The sequence below is a fragment of the Heloderma suspectum genome, chromosome 1, assembly GCF_057233095.1.
Source record: "Heloderma suspectum isolate Gila_16-S chromosome 1, 16-S_ref, whole genome shotgun sequence".
Lineage (NCBI taxonomy): Eukaryota > Metazoa > Chordata > Lepidosauria > Squamata > Helodermatidae > Heloderma > Heloderma suspectum.
The window spans coordinates 356,325,666-356,344,924 of record NC_139458.1 but is presented as its reverse complement, the minus strand read 5'-3'; the positions used below and the strand labels follow the sequence as shown (position 1 = coordinate 356,344,924).

The window sequence follows — 19,259 nt, the reverse complement described above, 5'->3', positions numbered from 1 at the left end:
TCGTGACCCCATGGACCATAGCACGCCAGGCCTTCCTGTCCTCCGCTCTCTCTGGGAGTGTGCTCAAGTTCATATTCATTGCATCAGTGATGCTATCTAGCCATCTCATCCTCTGCTGTCCCCTTCTCCTTTTGCCTTCAGTCTTTCCCAGCATCAGTGACTTTTCCAGTGACTTTTCTCTTCGCATTTGGTGGCCAAAATATTTGAGCTTCAGCTTCGGTATCTGTCCTTCCAATGAGCACTCAGGGTTGATTTCCCTTAGGATTGACTGATTTGACCTCCTTGCAGTCCAGGGGACTCATAAGAGTCTTCTCCAGCACCACAGTTTGAAAGCATCCATTCTTCGGCGCTCAGCCTTGCGTATAGTCCGGCTCTCACAGCCATACGTTCCTACTGGGAAAACCATTGCTTTGATTATGCGGACCTTTGTCGGCAAGGTGATGTCTCTGCTTCTTACTATGCTGTCTAGGATTGCCATAGCTTTCCTCCCAAGGAGCAAGCGTCTTTTAATTTCATGGCTACAGTCACCGTCTGCGGTGATCTTGGAGCCCAAGAAAATAAAATCTGTCACTGCTTCCATTCTTCCCCTTCTATATGCCAGGAAGTGATGGGGCCAGAAGGCCATGCTTGCCTGTTATCCCTGTGATTTCTTGACTTCCTACTTTAGCATTCCAATCCCCGATGATGAAGAGGACATCTTTTTTTGGTATTAGTTCTAGAAGGTGTTGTAGGTCTTCATAGAACCGATCAACCTCAGCTTCTTCGGCCTGAGTGGTTGGGGCATAGACTTGAATTACTGTGATGTTGTATGGTTTGCCTTGGATTCGTACTGAGATCATTCTATCATTTTTGAGATTGTACCCCAGTACTGCTTTTCCCACCCTTTTGCTGACTATGAGTGCTACTCCATTTCTTCTAAGGGATTCTTGCCCACAGTAGTAGATATGATGGTCACCTGAATTAAATTTGCCCATGCTTGTCCATTTTAGTTTGCTGATTCCCAAGATGTCGATGTTCAATCTTGCCATCTCATGTTTGACCACCTCCAGCTTACCTTGATTCATTGATCTGACATTCCAGGTTCCTAAACAATATTGTTCTTTACAGCATCGGGTTTTCTTTTCATCACCAGACACATCCACAGCTGAGTGTCCTTTCGGCTTTGGCCCAGCCGCTTCACTCTTTCTGGCACTATTTGGAAATTCCCTCTGCTCTTCCCCAGTAGTATATTGGACACCTTCCGACCTGAGGGGCTCATCTTCCGGTGTCATCTCTTTTAGCCTTGTGATACGTTCCATGGGGTTTTCTTGGCAAGAATACTGGAATGGGTTGCCATTTCCTTCTCCAGTGGACCACATTTTGTCAGAACTCTCCGCCACTTGGGTGGCCCGTCACAGCATAGCTTATGGCTTCACTATAGCGCCTCCTAAGTTTTGTTATTGGGTGGAATCCAATGGTCCTGTTTTGCACATGGAATGGATTTTGATCCAGCAGATACTTCCACTAACAGAAGAGATGTGGGTTAATTTTTCCTGATTCCCCCTGGTGCCTCCCAAATTAGCTCCAGAACATTAGGGCACCCTCCAGAACAGCCTGGATGGTTGTGCAGGGGGCTGCAGGGCAAAGGAGAAATTGGTGAAAATTGCCCCCTCCTTTTCTCTTAGTAGAAGTGTCCATTGAATTACAAGCTGTTCCATAATTGGAACAGCACCATTAGATTCCACCCCATTATTGATGGAAAATACTGGGGTTTTGAAGATGGATAATTGAGAACTCTAAACAGACACATTGGGGTGGGTATGGGGAGAGACTAGGGATGTCCGAGAATTCTGTGATGGATCTCGGTGAGGCCGAATGCCAGTGCATTCTATTCTTTGTATAGACTCTTTTTTCCTAGTGGATAATATCCAGTGTTGTCTATCTGCCAGTAGGACCCACCAGTGGTACAATGCAGGAACACTGGAAACGAGCTAGAATACTTGTTTCTGGAACGGAACAGGTCAGTGAAGCTCGCAGAAGGGAGTTCCACTGACCTGTCCCATTCTGGAAATGAGCGTTTCACTTTGTTTCCAGGGTTGCTCTAGGAAGCACTTGGCTTCCTGTTGTGCTGGTTGTGGATCCCGCTGGTGCAACACAATCAGTTGAGGCACAGGAGCAGTGCTGGATAGTACCCAAAGAGTTTGAGGGCACCAAGAACTTGAGTCGCCTGGCACATACATGTCTTGTTTGCCTGTTGGCAAATCTGGTCCTGCTGCAAGTCTTAAGATCAGGCTTCTAGGGTTTTCTTTTCCAAATTTGATTCAATTTTCTGTTGTAAGTATATTTTAGCTAGTGCTTCATGCTGGGTTTTTTTTATTACTGGAAGCCGAAATAAAATCTACCTGGATAAGAAATGTGCTGTAATTTTTACATCTACAAGAATAGCAAATAAAATATATATTCCCATGTACATCCTTCAGAAGCTTGTGTTTGAGGAAAGGACTATTACCACCAGCACACTGAGCATTACTTTCTCTGTCATTTTAAGAGCAAAAAAGTTGCTTTATAATGTAGTTTTCATTTCTCAACACCAATCCGGTAGTTCGTTTGAGAAACGGCAGGAAATGCATGCTTGTTGTGTGTTTTTTTTTTAATCTTTCCTTTTTTTCTTTAAGAAATGTTTCAGTGTGCGATAAACTATTGCTAGCCTCTGTAGATTTGTTGTACGCATTTGCTCAGTAATCTTCATACTTGCTGTTCTTCTCTATATCATGTGATTGATGATATGTCTCACAGTTGCAGTCTAAAAGTAGCCTAAAATAAATGGCAAAGTGATAGACTATCTTCAGTAGGATTTTGTTTGAAGAGGTGAAGTAATTTTAAGAGTAAAACTGAAAATGCTTAATAATTGCTGTTTGGTCCTTGATGCAGAGATGTGAGTTTAAATATATGGTTTTGAGATATCTGAGAGAAGGCCACTTTTCATGCACTGAAAATAATTGAGGGTCCAATGAGTTTGTACTGATGCTGTGTGCTCTTGCAGGTTTTTTTCCCCCCATTCTCCTGTTCTTAAGCAGAATGTTCCTCCTGTACCCTTGTTTCTCCTGTACCCACATTCCCATTTTTCCTTCCTCACACCCAGGCATTTCCCTCCTGCTCCATCAGCTGTTGCAGATCTAACTACATATTCACCGCTCATGTTAGAATGGTAGATTGACCAGATACAAAGGAGGACAGAGTTCCTGGTATAATTGCATAACAGTGGTGCTTTGGTGTGTACATTTCTTCTTTGGTCTCTGTTTCCCCCCCTTCTGTGTAACTCTTCAGAATACTGCAGGTCTTGTCCTCCTCTGATAAATATGGAATGGAGACTTCCCTTTTCCCACCTCTGACTGGCAGAACCAAAGAACCAAAGAACTGGTGACAGAGGCTTAGGGCAAGAATGATGCCTTACAGGGGCTGGATTGAACAAAATGCAGAAAGCAGAGCAAGATGAAGAGAGGGAAGGCCCGACTAGCAGACTATGTTGGTTAAGCAGGCATGAAGTAAGGTGCAGGTATGGGCAACCTGTGGAGGTGTTGTTAAACTCCAACACCCACCAGCTTCAGACAGCATGGCAGTGTTTGGGGATGATGGGAATACTAATCCAACAACACCTGGAGAGCCACAGGTTGCCTACTCCTTATCTGAAGGGACCTTTTGGGACCTATGACGACTTAATCAGTGAAAAGAAGAAACTTCTACATAGTACATTGTGAACTGATACTAGCAACTCCAAGACATTACAGATGGTGGCCCAAGTGAAATAACTTCTGCCTTGTGCCTCGTAAGATGGAGATGCATTACATGATATACTCAGTCATATGCCCAAATGGTGTGGTAGAACAAGGAATAAAACTCACTGAATCCTTTTCGCAGGACCACAGTTCAAAACTTTTATGATGATAAGAATATATTTGTAATTTCTTAGGAAAAACTACTACCACTACCAAACAACACACACATACACTGAGGAATTGAGGAACTGATCTCCTGAAATGGCAGCTCTTAATGTTGCTTCTGTACATAGTAGCATTGTTTAAAATATGAAGCACGGTTCAACATAAATGCTGTTGAACACCACCGCACATTTTTACAGGAGGTAGTTTCTTCATTATTTTTACACTGCTGCTCGCTCTACTTCCAGCATTACTTTTTTTATTAAATGCTTGGATTGATTTTTCTCTGAAATGAAGATAAATAAGGTTGAAATGAAGCTAAAATAATAGAAAATAGGAGATATTAGTCATTTGGCCTACTTGTCTGTCAATAAATTGCTTGATTTGGCTCATTAGTTAAGAAAATTGGGATTTATACTGCAATAACTTTCAGGAATAGCAGGTCTACAAATGATATGGGATGTGAGGGTAAGAGAATAAAGTCCTTCTTTCCTGAACTAGTGTAATGTATATAAGGTAAACTTAAAAAACATGCCAATAGTTTATGAGTTAGCTTTTTTGTTTTGGATGTTTGTTTTTATAAAGGCAACATTAATGCAACAGTTGCACAATGAAAATTCAAATGGTGGTAAATTATTGGGAGGGGTCGTAATGCAGTGATAGGCCCTAGGATCAGCATCCCTAAGGAAAGGATATTGGATAGCAGGGCTGGGGTGGGGGGAATTCTGCCTGAGGCCTTGACAGATGGTCTGACCCAGTTGGCTGGACAATGTGACCTAATGGAAATACACCTTCATCTGTTAAATATGCAAACAATGTTTACTTGAGTTACCTATGTACCTAGGAGTCCTAAATAATTTGGGTGCTATTCTGAAATAAAAACAAACAATACTAATGATGCCATATTCTTCAAAACTATATTTATGGAGAAATAAAGATAAAGGTAAATAATAGTACATTTTTGCTTTCACACGCAGTTAGGGCGCTGCTATGGAAAATCTATTTGTTCATTCAAGCTGCCCCAAAGGAGAGGCATCAGCGTGTGGTAAGATGCTTGTATGAGCAGTTTTTGAGATGGGACATGTTTTTAGCCATCTAGAGTAGTTATACCAGGGTGACTAAAAATGCCCATTGGAGATATCTGATCAATCAGGTTAAATCCAGAGTGAGTCCTACTTAGAGGAGACCTGTTTAAATAAATGGGACTTAAGTTAGTCATGATGGGTCTACTCTAAGCAGGACTAACACTGGATTTAATCCATAGCTCATTAAATGGAACTGCTGCCATGTAGCTGTATTTCTAGTGGCACCTTGTATGGCTGCCTGAATGTATGAATTAGCTCTATGAAACATGGAAGGAACAGGTAATGCCTGTTCAATAGTAAATTATACCTATTCCTGAGATCACTGTCAAAGTAGGATAGGATAAACCATAGAATCATAGAGTAGTAGGGTTAGAAGGGGCCTACAAGGCCATCGAGTCCAACCCCCTGCTCAATGCAGGAATCCAAGTCAGAGCATCCCCAACAGATGGCTGTCCAGCCTCGTCTTGAATGCTTCCAGTGTGGGAGAGCCCACTACCTCCCTAGGGAATTGGTTCCACTGTCATATTGCTCTAACAGTCAGGAAGTTTTTCCTGATGTTCAGCCGGAATCTGGCTTCCTGTAACTTGAGCCCATTATTCCGTGTCCTGCACTCTGGGATGATGGAGAAGAGATCCTGGCCTTCCTCTCTGTGACAACCTTTCAAGTACTTGAAGAGCGCCATCATCTCTCCCCTCAGTCTTCTCTTCTCAAGGTGAAACATGCCCAGTTCTTTCAGTCTCTCTTCATAGGGCTTTGTTTCCAGTTCCCTGATCATCTTTGTTGCCCTTCTCTGAACCCTCTCCAGTTTGTCTGCATCCTTCTTCAGGTGTGGTGCCCAGAACTGGACACAGTACTCCAGTTGAGGCCTAACCAGTGCTGAGTAGAGGGGAACTAGTACTTCCCGGGATTTGGAAGCTATCCTTCTATTAATGCAGCTCAAAATGGCATTTCCTTTTTTGCAGCCACATCACATTGTTGGCTCATATTCAGCTTGTGATCGACAACAATTCCAAGATCCTTCTCGCTTGAAGTGTTGTTGAGCCACATATCCCCCATCTTGTAACTGTGCATTTGGTTTCTTTTTCCTAGGTGCAGAACTTGGCATTTGTCCCTATTAAATGTCATTCTATTGTTTTCTGCCCAGCGCTCCAGTCTATCCAGATCACTTTGAATTTTGCTTCTGTCTTCCAAAGTATTAGCTATCCAGCCCAATTTGGTGTCATCTGCAACTTTGATCAGCATTCCCTGCACCACCTCCTCCAAGTCATTCATAAAAATGTTGAAGAGCACTGGGCCCAGGACTGAGCCCTGCGGTACCCCACTCGTTACCTCTCCCCAGTTTGAGAAGGTCCCATTGATAAGCACTCTTTGAGTCCGATTCTGTAGCCAACTGTGGATCCACTGGATCGTTGTTTCATCTAGCCCACTTTGAGCTAGTTTGCTTGTCAGGATATCATGGGGCACTTTGTCGAAAGCTTTGCTGAAGTTGAGGTATATGATGTCTACAGCATTCCCACGGTCCACAAGGGAGGTTACTTGATCAAAAAATGAGATCAGGTTCGTCTGGCAGGATTTGTTTTTGACAAATCCATGTTGGCTTCGAGTAATGGACTCTTATTGTTTTGTTAAGAGTGGAAAGCAAATTTTGTTAACTCCAGTTGACGCTAAGGCTGTGGCTGGAACCATGTTCATATTCAACCAGGGGGGTGTCTCCATGACAAAGGACGGAGAAGCCAATGGTGGCTTACCCAGAATTTTCAAGGAGCCTGCATTGGTCTGCGCAGGGCTCCACGAACGAGTGCACTGCACCATTCTAAGTCCCTTCAAAGGAACACCCTTCCAGATGGGGTGGGAGGATTGGAGTGAATGACATCAGACTGGCAGGGGCTGATCAACCAGTGCGAGAGGCTCCCCCCCCCATTATTTATGACATTTATAACCCACCTTTCTTCGATCATGGAACTCAAAGTGGCTACATGCGGTTCCCAGGTGGTCTCCCCTCCAAGCACTGACCAGACCCAGACCTGCTTAGCGTCAGCAAGGTGGCTGCCTCATGTGCGAGAGGCTTCCCCTGTCCTTCCTTACAGCTGACAAAGCTGCGAATGAGCGAAGCTTCGCATTAATTACTCCAAAGCAAACATTAAAGAAACACAGATGCAGCCTTTTTTCTCCCTTGAAGCTCCCAATGCTGTGAACAATCGAAACTTCAGTGCTTTGCATTAATTACTCCCTTACAGCTGAGAAAGCAGCTTCGACATAGCACTTCACAGTCTCTAGGAGAGTTAACCCTCTAAATACTTCTGAGTTACTTCTGAGTAGATACTAATTGGTTTGTGCTGGGAAACACAGGGACTGGAAACACCCCTTGACTGGGGTCATGTTGAAAGGCACACCCCTGGGCAGGGCTAGCATACCCGATGTAAATGCGGGTGTTGGGGCACACAACAACAATACTGTGGAGAACCCGACCTAAGGAAAAGAATCAGACTTAAAGTAGTCTCAGGAAATCCAGCTTTTCTGTGAAAAGCTCCAGGGTGGCTGTGGGATGGCTACAGCATCATGTACCCTGAACAACCTCGAAATGGAGCCAGTTCACAGCAAATCGACCGTGGAGACACTCCCCCCCCCCAGGTCCTTTCTAGTGAGCAAGAAATCCCAGATAGCAACATATCAGGTTTTAAAAATTATAATCTGCTGACTTCTTACTACATAAAGCTGCTGTAGCCTTCTATGTCAAAATCTTCACAGACTGGTACATCATAGAGCAGGCTTCTTCAAGCAGGCACCCTCCAAATGTGTTGAACTACATCTCCCATTATCCCCAGCCGGTCCAGCCTTGATTGGAGTTGTAGTCCAACAGCCCTGGAGGGCACCAGGTTGGGGAAGGCTAGCATACAGCATGTGTGTCTGCTGAAGGAGGTGGGATGTGTTTTAATGCTGACTTGTGCTTAACCAGGTGTCCCACTGAAACAGGAGGTGGATGCATGTTATAGGGTACCAATATTTTGGTATCCTAGATTGAAATGTATCTGAAGCCAGAGAATGTTTTTTTTTTAAACTAAAATATGGTACTGAAGGTGCTACAGGCTTGTATTCAGTATAGTTTATTAATGGTGGGTTTTGTGCTTTGCAGTTCCAATCTTCTTCATCTCAAAATGGTAGGGGTGTACGAAACCCACTTACCAGTCTGCTGAAGGGGTCTGCAGGGGGGGGAGGCGATCCATCCCTCCCCCCGGAATCCTCTCTGGCCGGCTCCGCTCCATGGCGAGTCCGCGGAGCCACCAGCCGGGCCTGTCCACATGTAAATATTTACATAGCCTATCACTGCCAAGGGCAGGGATGCAAATGGCATCCACTACACCGGACGCCATTTGTGTCCGCAGCCTGGCAGTGGATGGCTGCGGAACGAAGACGACGGACCTGGATTGGACTCCAGGGTGGCAGATTTCTCCGCCATCCCTAGCAAAATGGCCAGACGTGTCTATGAAGGTTTGAGGCCTGCAGAGGCAAAGGGGGGGAAAGGTCAGGCTTAGAGGCCCAGAGTTTTCTGTTGGGAGGGGTAACCCTGAGGGGAGTAGTTTCATTTCTCTTGTTAAGTGTCAATTTCATTTCTCCACTTAAGTTTCATTTCTTCATGTTTGAAGCAGTACTTTCAGTTTTGAGGAAGGAGGGTGTATAAAGAGAGCAAGAGAGCCAGTGAGAGGAGAGACAGCCAGAACTTGAAGAGTGAGCAGGAAGAAGCGGCCTAGAAAGGTCTAAGGACAGCTAGGGTAAAGGAACTTACATCTTGCAACTTTTATTTTCTTTTAATGTCTTTTGTATCACTCAGCTCTATTGTGTAAATAACTTTAGTTGTAATTCATTGGCTTTAAATCTACTAGTAAACTGTTGTGGTTAAACCCCTAGTGTCTAGAGTGTCAGTCACCCCACACCTACAGCCTAAACCCCACATTATTGGAAAGGGGAAAGTAAAAGAAGGAAGGTGGGACTCTTAAAAAGGCAAGAGATCCTTAATGAGTTGCTCAGGGGTTTAGGTCATAAGGGGAACTTTGACAGTGTCAAAGAAAGGTCTGACCAATCTGAATACTTCACACATTTATTCTTACTTTTAATACATTTAAACTTTATATCTTGAGTCTCATGGTAGGAGAGGGCGATGGAGTATTGCCATTACAGAGATAGCACCTTTAATCAGTGCACTAAAATTCATGACCACTAGAATGACAGATGAAGAGCCCTTGTTGAGGTTTTTTTCGATGGCTGACTGACAGATCAATGCTAAGATCAGTAGAGTTGCTGGAGTAGTGCAGTTGGAGTGTGAAATCCAGCTGAAATTCCTTCCTGTAGGAAAGAAATCAACTTGTTAATGGACAAATCACTAACTGTTAATAGATTTGTTAATTAGCTGGGGGTAACCCCTTAATGATTTAGACAGTTTGATGTATTAATTATTTCACAGTACTACAATATACTCTACTACACTTCTTAAAAATCAGTACGCAACAAAGAAAATATGCCAGGAAAATCCACTTTTATTGATAGCTTATAGGATAATGTCCCTAATGTGGTGGGAGTTTTCAGTAACTTATCCTAAAAGGGTACACATTCTTAAAGGGTACACATTAACCAATGAAAGCCTGCACATATGAATAGCACTACTGCTAAGAATTTTCTTTCATATAGGTATTTTTGTGTTAATTAAATTCAGGATTATTTTATTCATATTCCTTAGTCATATTTTGGAAGTTATTATTTAACATTATTTGCATTATCAAGTGAATAGGTGGGGGGGGGGAACCATCCCCTGCTAAAAAAAATAGCTTGTGGAGAGAAGCTCACCCCCCACCAAGAGACATTGTTGCTCCAAGGGCCCTTGGGCTGTGGGCTTCCCCCCTCAAGTCATTTTTGGGCACTGGAGGGCTCCCCCCTATTCAAGTGAATGGGCAAACCCTGTCAAAAAATGGCTTGTTAAGGTGACAAAGCCCTCCGTTTGCCAAGGACCTTGTTGCCCCAGGGGCCCTTGGCAGGGATGGACGTCCACCCAGGTCAGCCATTTTTCAGCAGGGGAGGTTCCCGAATGGAAATAAATATAGAAGAGAAACTTGAAAGAATAAAACAATCATTCATATGTAATGGATTGTGATTAAGGTTAATTTGTAATTATTAAATAAAAATTAAATACAAATGGGGCTCTTTCATATTTATTTTTCTTTTGGATAAAACAAATGCACATTCCTAATACACCCCCACACACATATTTCCCTCTATTTCTGAAGTTCAGGTCTATCCTTATGTAATCCAAATTGCACCACTCAGGCAAACAGAGGGCAGAAACAGCTCTCAGCCTTTCAATGCTCTGTTGCCAGCCAACAGGATTAGAGCCAAAACAGGGTCACTGAAAAAAGAAAAGGGAGATCCCCACCTGTTGGTGGCAACCCCAAGGTATGCAGAAGTATATAAGTTCCCCTCCCAAAACAGTTAAATATGACATGCACTCATGCAGGTGAGTAGGGAGAGGGGGGGAGTGTCCCAGAAACACCATTAGCCTCAGCCAAAGGATGGCATTCAGAGTAGCAAGTGGATGCTGCTCCAAAGCTTCCCAAGGCTGACCAGCTGCAAAAGGGAAAAAGTGAGAAAGAGGTGGGAAGGAAAATAGCAGAACAACAGTAAGTACACTTAAGGCTCCTTCACCCAGAACTTTTATTCTGCTATTGAGATTGCTTACTCACAGAGGTTTCTGGGCCCTTTACATGACGCCGTGAACCTCCAGGGCGTCTCCTGCACTAAATGTCCTTTATTCCATTTTTAAATGGTTTGGAGATAATGAGCTATCAAATTACCCCGCTTGTGTTCCGCTTCAGTTCCCTCCGTGAAAAAGGAAAAGCTGCATGAAGAGGAGCTAGATCAATGAAACATATGGAGACGCAGATAATGGGGAGACGGCGGGGGGGGAGGAGGGAAAGAAGCACGTGTAAAGGGAGTCCGTTGTGATCCTTCATTTAAAACGGAAGCAGAAAGCCCCGTTTTAGATGCGGGATTTTAGGCTGGTGTAGAAATGCTCTTCAACAGCAACAACTGAAAACAGACAGTCACAGAGGATGGAGAGTGGTAGCTGGAGAGTCAGCAGAGCAGACACATATGTAAGAAACAGGTGGGGTGGAATGAATGGTATGAGAATATGGGTTGGAGAGCTTCCAGGGCTGAAACATTTTTTTTTAATCCACCCCCGACAGGTAGCCTTCCTCCAACACAACCTGTTAGCTTATTGCAGTCACTGGGCAATAAATCTGAGGGTGTGCGGGCAGGCTGCGGGGACACACACACAGAATTGCTCCCTCCCTGTTCCACTGACAAAAGCCATTCCATCCGTGGGAGGAGTTAATTGGATATCACCCACTCTCTTTTGTGTGTTGTCCAACCTTTTGTGTGTTGGACAGCCTTGATTAAATGGATGTTTAGGGCTTATTAGGACCCAATGGGCTTCAGAGACTTTGCACACGTCTTCTCCCCTCCTGGGACCTCCAGCTCCAAGTGAGGAAATGCTTCAGCTGCTGTGGCCTCAGAATTGCAGCTGCACTGAATTCCTGTGTTCATTTTCAACTGGGATTGTGTGCTTCAACTGAGCTGCTCCCCTGAGTACAGGGCCTTCCAAGTGATCTTGGATACTCTGTCCCCATATGTAGCAGGTGGAGCAGACCTTCCTTGCTGGCAGACCTCATTGCTTGTGCTTTCTTGCAGGGGTGTGTATGCATCTGGCTGGCCATTGTTAGGAAAGACTGGTGCATGCAGCGCAATCCTAAGCATGTTTTCTCAGATGTAAGCCTCACTGAGTCCAATGGGATTTGCTTCCAAGTGATGGTGTAGCCTTTGTTTCCCTTTATTTTGGATTGGGGAAAGTTTCAGGTAGCCGGTCAAGTGACTGAAGCAAGGGGAATTTTTAATTTGAGGGGAGAGGAAAGGAGGGAATACCTTTTTTCTTAACTGGGGAATGTGCATAAAATATTCATAAAAATAAAATTAATTACATGTTTTGTCTTAATTTTTTTAGTCATATTCAAATTTATACAAATGAAATTTGTAGAATGATAGATCAGTTGGCTTTTTGATGATCAATTTAAATGTATTTTGTTAATTACAGCCCTAGGAGCTTCACCAGGGAATTCACTGCAAAGTTTTGTTTTCGGTCTCACTGTGTGTTTGTGTGTGTATAAATGTATATACAAATAAAGAAAAGTTAATAATAATCTTCAAGAAGCTTATAATTTTTAAGGATAGCAGCTTTTATAAATAATATAATTTACAGTCTGTGTAATACCTACTGTACTACTGATTTTAGAACCTAACTTGAACATGGTGGTTAAGAAATATTCTAAAGAAATATTTCTTAAAGTCTTATGTATCTCTACTCAGAAGTAAGCCCCATTGAATTCAGTGGGACTTACTCCCAGGTAAATGGGGATAGGCTTGCAGCATAAATTATGAAGGGAAGTGAAACTAAAAATTATGATTCAGTGGAGCTCATATGCTGAAATATTAAACTGATCCAAATGAGGACCAGGGTTACATGCAAAATAATTTATATGCCATAGTGAAATGCACTTTTCTGTCAGGTTATTTCATTAGATATTAAAGTAAGCATCACTAAATTAAAAATTATTTCCATCAATATTCCCTGCTTTATTTGCCATGTGATATTGTAATACCAGCTGGGAAGAGTATACAAGTAGACATATTAAAGCAGCTCCAATTACTCTGAAAGGTCAGTTTTGTAATTTGAACACCGGGCAAATAACGGTAACATTTACGTGGCTAAAAATTGCTTTTATTTCAGTAATGAATAATGGAAGGATAGTTTACATTTTTTTCAAAGTGTAGTTATCTCCTCACTTTTTCATTGGCTTTCAGCTGCTACATCTCAATGAACTTCTGTGGAAGGCAAAGCATAAATGCCATGTGGGATCTTAGTTAAATCTAAAATGATCCCCCAGCCCCCAAACTCTGGCTCATCACTTACATTCTTCCTTGTTGTTCTAAAGACTTTCAAAGTTACTGAATATTATATTTCATTTTTTGATTGCAGCTGGAAGAGGGAGTTCCCCCCAATTCCCATTTTCTTTTACAATTTTTTTTTAAAAAATCCCAGATTAGTAAAATGTGTTTAAAATCAAATTAAATATTAATAGCTTCAAAAGGCACCACAGAGACCTTGTTTCACGTTGCTAATTGGGTCTAATTAGTACACAGAATTAGAAAATATTGGCATGTACACTCCATTTTAAGGAGTATATATGAACTATTCTAGTAGACTTTGGAATAAAGCTCATACACATATTGTATAAAATAGACACTTCTGGGTTTATCAGCTAACATAATTATATGGTCTACTTTCATAATACCAACTGCAGAATTTGCATAGAGTTTCCTTTCTATAAAATTTGGGCTTCCTTAAAGCAAATTACCTCTGGTTGAGGGTAAGTAATTTTTAAGATGTAAAAGTAAATTATATCTGCTTAATATCACCGTCATACTGAAGTGCAACATTTCACATGAATACCCAAACTTCCATGATTACATATTCTCTTAACTTTGGTTCTTACTAAACTTAATTTTCAAACGTTAAGGGAAGTAATGTTAAAATGGATCATGTGATCAATCAACATGTGGGGATAAAATTTTAATTTATGTATCCAGAGCTGGTACAAAATTTGAGTAGATTTTAATGGTGTTGTGTATACAGCTTGCCTTGATGTTGGGGCTTACAGACTCTAACTAACCATAGCTTACTGGTTTGTCCAAACCAGGAAATTATGATTGCCAGCTCTGTAACAAGCATTGTAGCCATGATTTGAAATCCTGGCTTGTTCCAAAAGTGGTCAACATAGTTTCCCAGTCCAGTTTCCCAGTCCAAATGAAATGGAAAACTGTGGTTCCCTGGTTTAATTGTGGCTCCCAATTAAACAAGGAGCAAAGGGCCTGTGTGCGCAGCAAAAGTTTTTTGCATATTTTGGCTTATTGAGCAATGATGTGATTGTCTGAACTGGGCCAATCTCAGAATTCTATGAAAACGGTGTAGGCTTAGTTGAGGTGAAGTGCCAGGTATTAGAAGTGGTGGGAAAGGATTTCTATCATTGATGTTATAATGAACAGAAGAGCAAGAAGATGCTGACAATTGTACACTCCTGGAAGGGAGGTTCAACTTTGTACTCAAACACAAAGTAATGATTAGGGATTATAACAACGAGGAAAACTGAAATGTAAGAGTTCAGCTAAACTGGCTTAAATTTCAGTTTTCCTCATTGGTCTGAGGTAGGGAGAGATGGTACTGAATCATCTAATCCAGACAGTAGATGTTTGTGAGAACAGGTTTTGAGGAAAATCTGTGTTAGAGAGGGTTTTTTCCTGTTGGCTGAAAAAACCCTCTCTAACATACATTTTGCTCAAAACCTGTTGTCACAAGTACCTACTCTCTAGATGAGAAGATCAGTACCATCTCTACCTCAGACTAGCTCAGAAAATATAAGGCATGGTAAAGATTTTCCTTTCAGTTTATAACTGTTTACAGCTGTCTCTAGCATGAACCTATGAACATGGTAAAAATAAAGCATTTGTTACTCATAAGCTTGCAAATGTTTGTTCTACCTTTATCTCTTTCCGTAGTTCTTCCCTGTAATTTATGCCGATCCACAACTTAAAACTTTTTGTTTGTTTATTTGACCTCTGCTTCATGTATTAGGTGGTTTGGGGGTTCATGAATATGCATGCCCTATGCTTTTATAAGTACTTTGAAGACAAAAGGTGTTCCTGACACTTCTTTGAACCTTTGCTGTACTCTGCAATTCATATTTTTCATTTGAATGATTTACCTTTATCACAGTTAATTGGTTCCCATGTGTACAGCAGCTGAATATATAATTACATAGCAACTAATTTTCCTTCATTTCATACTATTGCCTTTGAATAGAATTTTTACAAAATCAAAGGCATTATCTATTTTATAGCTATTTTATAGCAGAAAGGCCAAATTATTTCCTATGATAGTCATTTTTATCACATGTTACCAATACAAACAACCACAGGATCAGCCATTGCTTTCTAGTTAACCTTGTGGCTCCCTGCATGTTCATCTAACTATGGAATAACTATATTGACATGGTGGCTTGTACTGTATCATTAATTATCAAAGAAACAGTGTGAAATGTGGCTTGACTGACCAGGATTAGGATCTTGGTGTTTTGCTGGATAGCTTGATGAAAACTTTGATTCAGTGTGCAACTCCTGTGAAAAAGGCAACATTCATATTGGGGACCAATTAGCAAAGGAATCGAAAATAAAACTGCTGATATAGTAATGCTTTTAACAAATCTATGGTGTGACCACACGTGGAATACTGTGTACTGTTCTGGTCTCTGCTCCTCAAAAGGGATATTGTAGAGCTGGAAAATATGCAGAAAGGGGCAACCAAAATTATCAAGGGTTGGAGCAACTCTATGAAGAAATGTGTTATGGAACTGGAGCAGGGTTACTGTCCCTACTGGTGGGCCCCTTCTTTACAGGGGTTCCCCCAAAAAGAATCACTGCAACCAGTCAGGATGAACTGGTCTGTTCAGCTGCTTGGGGATTTTTGAGCCCCCCTGCCAAGAACCCCTCCCTTTAGCCAAGCTCTAAGCAAAAAAAGAAAGAAAGGCACTTTGGACTTACTTGCCCAAAGCTCCGAAACACAGAACCTATCAAAACCCTTGTGAAAATCCTAAGAACACAAGTGGTAGTTTTGCAGCCATGAGGTTCCTCACGTCGGGTAGAGTTTAGTGAGAGTTCCCTTTGAAAACAGTGCAGCAAATGTCCAAAAATTAAAAAAGGGTTTATTTGGAAGACAAAAGGAAGATGGGAAGAAACAAGGGAAGACAACAATTATGCACACACAATTCCAAATAACATCAATAAAGTCGCTCTAAATTAGCGAGTTCTACATTACCTATGTGAATGGAATCTTGGATTTCAGAGCATACAAAGAGTTCATTGCAGAGATTATGGTCTCAGAGTGCATCTTGGCTTCTGATTAGATGTTATATGGCTCAAGGAATAAAAGTAAATGCACTTTTATGGGAAGCTGACTTGAGTAAAAGCTGGCACCTTAGCAGAGAATGACTGTGGTTTTGTCCAGTAGTGTGATAGCCTCCATTTCTGATGTCAGTGATCTAGCCGGCAAATCAGAAAATTACTGAATCCATCTTCATAATGGCCCTACAATTGAATGATAAGAGAGTTGGCCAGTTTCTATCTGGACAAACCATTGTGCAAGAGAGCTTAGGTTTGCATGCATATTGGGGAAGAAAGAGATGAGATAAGCCCATTCAGGCATCCCAACGTGGTGCCAACTTGCCAGAAGCTCTAGGGGTACTTTAGGGGGGTTGTCACATGGGTGGCTGCAGGGTAGCTTAGCGTGACCTCTGTACTCAGTCCGGCTTTTCTGTCATGTGTTGCTTTTTGCAAACAAGCCACCCTGAGAACTTATGGCTTGTAGTAGGGTTGTTTAGTTTGGCTTGTTCTCAGGACAGCTTGTCGTAATGTCTGAACCCAGCAGTCACTTCAGTGTGGGTTCTTTAAAACAGCAAGAGAACCTCCTGGGAAGACCAGCAAAAAAACCTACCAACCGCTCCTCATGACCTTGCTAACAAAATCCCTTCTTCATTACTTCTTGAAATGACACTAGTCATTTTACTCTTCCATTTCGTTGCCTCCCTAGACAGCAACACCTCCCCCACACCTTTGGGAGATTTGCACAAAATTAACTTTATTTTAACTTTCAGGGAGATTTGTGCAAATCTGCTAAAGTGCAATAACTACTCCACTTTAGCACAGTGACTAAGGATTTGCCTTGATATTTGCATATGTTTGCCCACTCAGTCCCTGCTCTGCGTTGAAATGTGCATATGCTTAGTGATCCCATTCATTGCTCTGTAACCCTCATGTACATCTGACAGCTAGCAACAGAGACCAGTTGAAGGAAGTGACAAACATGTAGGGGGTGGGGGTGGGGAGCCAAATGTGGCTGGCAGCTGCAACAGAGAAGGCGCTTTAGGGGCAGGTGTTATTACTTCAGAAGAACATGAATTAGCCTTGAAGAAAAGTGAGTGCTAGCAAGGGAAGCAGGGAAGTGGAGGATGAAATTGCCAAGGACATTGACAAGAGGGGGGTATTGGTATGCTTGGCTAAATAGCACAGGACCCCAGGGGGGAGGGGGGGGGGAATTGCAAATGTGTTCCTGCATTCATTATGGCTCAGAAAATTATTTCCTTTTTGTGATCTGATGCAGGGCTGGGGTTTCTCTTGGGAAGCACCAAAGTGGAGAATGAAATTGACAAGGATATTGACAAGAGGGGGATATGGCTTATGCTGGGCTCCACAGCAAACAGGTGGACTTGTGGTCTTCTGCACTTGCACAAGACCTTTAAAACAGTTTGCAAGCGCATTCCCACATTCATAACGGCTCAGGAATGTAAACCACTTTGGTGAATCATAGAATAGTAGGGTTGGAAGGGGCCTACAAAGCCATTGAGTCCAACCCCCTGCTCAATGCAGGAATCCAAGTCAGAGCATTCCTGATAGATGGCTGGCCAGCCTCATCTTGAATGCCTGCAGTGTGGGAGAGCCCACTACCTCCCTAGGGAATTGGTTCTATTGTCATATTGCTCTAACAGTCAGGAAGTTTTTCCTGATGTTCAGCCAGAATCTGGCTTCCTGTAACTTGAGCCCATTATTCTGTGTCCTGCACTCTGGCATGATGGAGAAGAGATCCTGGCCTTTCTCTCTGTGACAGCCTTTCAAGTACTTGAAGAGCGCTATCATCTCTCCCCTCAGTCTTCTCTTCTCAAGGCGAAACATGCCCAGTTCTTTCAGTCTCTCTTCATAGGGCTTTGTTTCCAGTCCCCTGATCATCTTTGTTGCCCTCCTCTGAACCCTCTCCAGTTTGTCTGCATCCTTCTTCAAGTGTGGTGCCCAGAACTGGACACAGTACTCCAGATGAGGCCTAACCAGTGCTGAGTAGAGGGGAACTAGTACTTCCCGGGATTTGGAAGCTATGCTTCTATTATGCAGCCCAAAAGAGCATTGGCCTTTTTTGCAGCCACATCACATTGTTGGCTCATATTCAACTTGTGATGGACAACAATGCCAAGATCCTTCTCGCTTGTAGTGTTGTTGAGCCACGTATCCCCCACCTGTAACTGTGCATTTGGTTTCTTTTTCCTAGGTGCAGAATTTGGCATTTATCCCTATTAAATGCCATTCTGTTGTTTTCTGCCTAGCGCTCCAGTCTACCAAGATCACTTTGAATTTTGTTTCTGTCTTCCAAAGTATTAGCTATCCCGCCCAATGTTGTGTCATCTGCAAATGTGATCAGCGACTTATGCAGGGGTTTCCCTCATGAGCTGGCAACTGCAGTGGAACAATTGCAGAAAAGATTGTGACATAGGGAATGAAGAAACAAGGATTTCTGCTGCAAGGGCCCCTGGGATATGTGCCAGCAGCAATCGGGAGGCCTAAGGGGGACTGAGGGAGAAAGAAGCTATGGGAACCCGCTGAGAGGGGCCATCTACTGTGACTTATTCTCAGGGTGATAATATGATGTGCAAACTCACCCACAGTTTGAGGGTTTTTAGTTTAGAAAAAGGGTGAGTAAGGGGGGACATGATAGAGGTATATAAAATTATGCATTATGTGGGGAAATGGATAGGGAAACATTTTTCTCCCTGTCTCATAATACTAGAACACAGGTCATATGAATATAAGAAGAGCCATGCTGGATCAGACCAACAACCTACCTAGTCTGGCATTCTGTTTGCACAGTGGCCAACCAGATTCCCATGGGAATCCCACAAGCAAGGCAGGAGTGCAACAGCACCGTCTTGCTTGTGTTCCCCTGCAACTGCCATTCAGAGGCATATTGCCTCTAATATTGCAAGCAATATATATGTATCATGGCTAGTAGCAATGATGGCCTTATCTGCCATGAATTCGTGAAATCCCCAACTCCTTTTCCAGCTCTAAAATACCCTTTTTGAGATGCAGTGACCAGAACTGTGCACATTATCCCAAGAGGCTTTAATATAACATGTAACAATGCAGAACAACCATTATGTCCAGCTGCACTGTCACTCAAATCCCATAAGGTGGGTACAGATTTACGTGCATGCAGCAGGGCTAACGGAAACTGACCTCTCCACCCCCTCTGCCTCACACTCACGGAAGGTGCTTCCAC

The 19,259-nt window shown here is 42.6% G+C and overlaps 1 protein-coding gene and 1 long non-coding RNA gene across 2 annotated transcripts in view; both read left to right on the top strand.

Annotated features, from left to right (window-relative positions):
• Positions 1 to 19,259, top strand: part of PRKN (parkin RBR E3 ubiquitin protein ligase) — a 1,219,260-nt gene that overhangs the window by 53,193 nt on the left and 1,146,808 nt on the right. The gene's annotated exons all lie outside the window — the stretch shown is intronic.
• The window catches only part of LOC146359723 (uncharacterized), a 100,294-nt gene that overhangs the window by 27,061 nt on the left and 53,974 nt on the right, over positions 1 to 19,259 (top strand). Inside the window, exon 1 of the long non-coding RNA XR_014786756.1 lies at positions 1 to 19,259. This exon is cut by the window's left edge and continues 27,061 nt beyond it; it is cut by the window's right edge and continues 12,299 nt beyond it. This is a non-coding gene — a long non-coding RNA (uncharacterized LOC146359723).